Below are 4,553 nucleotides of genomic sequence, written 5' to 3' on the forward strand. Positions count from 1 at the left end.
CCATATCTATACCATGGCACACTGAGAACAAGAGTGTATGCCTTTAAAAGCCAGTCATAGAAGTCAGGTTTTATATGGCGCATTTACATGGCAAGGTTTCAATGACAAATGTAGAAGGGACACACGTGAAGCTGAAACAGGGAAGGGGCAGGAGAGGGGTGATGTAAGAAAGGGCACGAGAGGGAGACAGAACACATGATTATGGCGGAGATTACACATCTGATTAAATGTCATAAAATTATACCTAAAAACGCAAAACTGAGAGAGAGCATGCAGAAAACCAATGACATCCAAGCTTTGTGACCCAGTTCACTGTGTTACACAGGACGCAACAGTTTCCTGGCTTTGGTCATGCTGTGTGCTCACAGAAGATGTCACCACCAGGGAAGCTAGTTGTGAAAATAAGGGAATTTCTGTGTCTATAATTACTTTGAAACTGTAAGAAGTTTTATGAAGAACACTTTAAGTTTTTATGGTTAATTGAGGATATTAAGAAAGGATTATAAGTACTTGATAAAGAAGAATGACTGAATTAAGAAACGAAGCCTTAGGGACACTGGAGAGATGGCTCTGTCCAAAGTGCTTGCCACACAAGCATGAGCACCTGAGCTTGATCCCGAGTGCCAAAATAAAAACTCAGGTGTGGCTGTGCAGACTTGTAACCCCAGGGCCGGGGAGGTGGAGGTGGGCAGGTCCCTGCCACCCAATCCCCAGCCGTTCTAGTCTATCAGGTGTCAGGTCCCAATGAGAGATCCCGTCATAATAGAAAAAGGTGGATAGTTCCTAGGAACAGGAACGACACCCAAAGTTGACCTTTGACCTCTGTGTGCATGCACATACAAGTGTACACATATTTACACACACACACACACACACACATGCACACACGCCTTGCACACATGAACTACTCCATTCCAAACACAAAGAAATGAAAAGTTATAAAATGGAAAAAAGAAGTGTAATAATAATAATAGAAGGAAATTGTTAACACAGAAAGGAATTAACAGGTATGTTAATGAACAAGGTTGAAAATACAACTATATAATAAAGCCAATACTTATAGCTCTAAATAGAAGACAAGCCACTAGCTAGCCAAATCGAGACAAGGCAGAAAAGTCTAAAGTGCACAAAATTAGAACTAGGATGGGAAAGAATACTCCTAAAACCTAAGGATACCAGGTAGCTTGCAGGGAGTTGAGAACCCTGGCAAAGCACAAGGCTTTCTCACAAAGGCAACAGGCCAAATGGTTGTGAATGCATGTTCTTATTACATCTTCAAGGACCAAAAAGGATTCTCACATACACACGATGAGTTTATCCTTTTTATTTTTATAGCCTCATTTTCCAGCTCCCTCCATAAAAGCCATTTTAATAGGATTAGTATAGCATATTTTAGAATTATTTTGTATTTAGTATTACTGAGGTTGGGGGAGGTGGGGTGGGCGTGCATGCCATAGTGCCTGTGTGGAGGTCAGAGATGACTTTTAGTGAGGTCCCACCTTTGTATGAATTCCAGGGATAGGGCTCCGGCTGACAGGCTTCTCAAGAAGTGCTTTTACCTGCTGAGCCACCTTATCCACCCCTCGTATAACACATTCGCATAAGCTGGGCTTGCCGGAGGTGCCATGCTTTCTGTGGTACCACAGGACCATGTAGAGTGTCATGATTCCTAAGCTGTTCTAGTCTTGTTTATTCTTCTCCCACATTATTCCCAGGCCTCCTTTGTGATCTTTAGTAAGCCTGCTAAGATTTCTCCACAAAGATCATGTGGTTTCCGCTTCTGCTCATTCCTTTGGGGATTTCTTGTCCTGGGGAACAATTCCAGCTGTTTAGATCGCACTTCGGGAAGTGTGAGTCACAGCTGGCACAGGGCAAGGCTGTTGGTTTGGTAGCCCCTCAACTCTCTTCTCTGTGTTACCTTCCTGTTACTGTGATTTTAAAAAACAAAACAAACAAACAGAAACCCTCATGAGCAGCCGGGAGGTGGTGGCGTACGCCTTTAATCCCAGCACTGGGGAGGCAGAGGCAGGAGGATCTCTGCGAGTTCGAGGCCAGCCTGGTCTACAAGAGCTAGTTCCAGGACAGGCACCAAAAACTACAGAGAAACCCTGTCTCGAAAATAAAAAAAAAAACAAAAAAACAAAACCCTCATGAGCAAGGCAACTCAGAGAAGACAAGGGTTTGTTTGGGTTCCCAGTTCCGGATGGGCTCTTATGGCCACCATGGCAGGGAGGGAGAGCAACCCCAACAGGCACAGGGGCCAGAACAGCCAACTGTACACTCATCAACCACAAGCATGAAGCAGAGAGACCGAAGGGGAAATGGCATGAGGCTTTAAATTCTCAATGCCCCTCCTCTAGTGACTTACTTCCTCCCCCAAGGCTGCCCCTCCTAAACCACAAACAATGTCACCAACTGGGAAGCAGATGTCCAAACACCAGAGTCTATGAGGGATGTTTCTCATTCAAACCACTGAACTTGCCCATGTCAGTTTCCACAGACTCAGGGGAGAGTCTGATGGCTTCCTAGGCAAATACATAATCATTTAATATTAAATTCTGGTAATTTTAAGTTTTCAATAAACTCTAATAACTCATAAAGTAATCTAGAAAAGAATTGTAAGTGGTAAAAAAATAAATCTGTTTTCAAAGAAGTACTTAAATAGCATGTCCATCTTACAAAACTAAATGAGCATATTTTGTAGGGGAAAATTATTAAATTATATCATAGTCCTCTTTTATAACAAATACAACATGTATCACAGACATCAAAGGGACTCAGAAAACCCAGAGTAACTTCAAACGTTTCTGTTCATGAGAGATCAGATACACACTGGAAAACACTGGCTAAGCATAACTTGATTCCATTTTGTATTTTTTAAAGGAAAGGGTCTGTTGTCAAATAACACTTCAAGCAACAATTGAAAAACATTTTTTGGGACTGGAGAGATGGCTCAGATGTTTAGAGCACTGGCTGCTCTTCCAGAGGTCCTGAGTTCAATTCCCAAAAACCACATGGTGGCTCACAACCATCAGTAATGAGATCTGGTGCCCTCTCCTAGTGTGCAGGCAGACACACAGATATAACACTGTATGCACAGTAAATCTTTGGGGAGAAAAAGAAGGAGAAAAAGAAAAAAACATTTTTGGTAAACATCATTAGATACAACACTGTGAAGACTAAAATAACTACAGGAAAAACCAACAGAACAATTTTGCAAGACCTCTAACTAGTGGGGTATTTTCATTTTCTTAAAAGCAAAATACATGTAGAAATGAGGCATAAATGAATCCCTAAGACCTGCATAGAAAGTATGAGGTTTCTTTAGTGTTTATGCTAATAACATCTCCCAGGCATACGTTCCGTTCTAGCGACGCCAGAGAGTGTTTTCTGATTTGACAGCTTCCTCCATTCACCCTTCCAAACCTATTTGTTTTGAGCATCTCTTTTCACAAGGTAAAAGATAAATCCCTGTGATTTTCCAGCAATCCTCGGGGAAATCTCAAAGTCTGTTTTAGGCTTAATAGATGCTCTGCAAGCTTTATTTAATTTTCTTCTGTATCTCATGCCCGATTTGTGGAAAGCAAAAAACAGAAGATGTTGTCAGAGGAGATTTGAACCCTTGATTAAGAGAGGTAATGGATACCTGAGACACCATGTCTGGTTGCCTATTGAATCAACGTGACAAGATGTTTAAAAAAACAGACAGAAGTCAGTGGGATCGGAAAGAGTCTTGCTTCTTTTGAATGGGGAATTCTTCCCCCCTTTTCCTTCCTACTCCCCTCTTCTTTAATCATTTCTTTTACTCCTCTCCCTTCCTTCTTCCTTTTACACGAAAAGCATTAAGTAAGAACACAGACTATAAAATTGCTGAGGTCAGCCACAGGCAGAGTACACAGAGGAGATAGAGTGACCTGGCTTTCTCAGGACAACGCTGGTTCTCACACTGAATGTCCCAGATCAGGAAAATTGTTCTCACAGGCAAACCACAGGCTTAGCAGAAGTCCTGAGTTCCCAGTAACCACATGGTGGCTCACAACCATCTGTAATAGGATACGGTGACCTCTTTTGGCGTACAGAGCACACATACACAAACTATAAATGAATAAATTAAAAGAAACTGAGACTGGAGAGATGACTCAGAGGTTAAGAGCCCTCGCTGCTCTCCCAGAGGTCCTGAGTTCAATTCCCAGCACCCACATGGTGGCTCACAACTGTCTGTTATTTCAGTTCCAGGGGATCTGGTACTGTCACACAGACAGACATGCAGGCAAAACACCCATACACATAAAAATAAATAAATCTTAAAAAAAAAAAACAAAGAAGAATCCCACGATGACGACTATGACCACGTATGCTAGCCAATAAATAAATAAACTAAAAAGCCAACAAAGAAATAAAAAATCATATAGCATTAGTAGGTGAAGACATTAATTAGTAAAGCAAGAAAGTAGCCTATCAGAACTAAAACAATTCAACAAAAATGTTAGTTTTATCTTTTGCAATGTTGGTTAGGGACAGAATCCAGAGCCTTGTTCATGCTAGGCAAATGT

Source organism: Microtus ochrogaster, unplaced genomic scaffold (genome assembly GCF_000317375.1).
Source record: "Microtus ochrogaster isolate Prairie Vole_2 unplaced genomic scaffold, MicOch1.0 UNK12, whole genome shotgun sequence".
Taxonomy (NCBI): Eukaryota; Metazoa; Chordata; class Mammalia; order Rodentia; family Cricetidae; genus Microtus; species Microtus ochrogaster.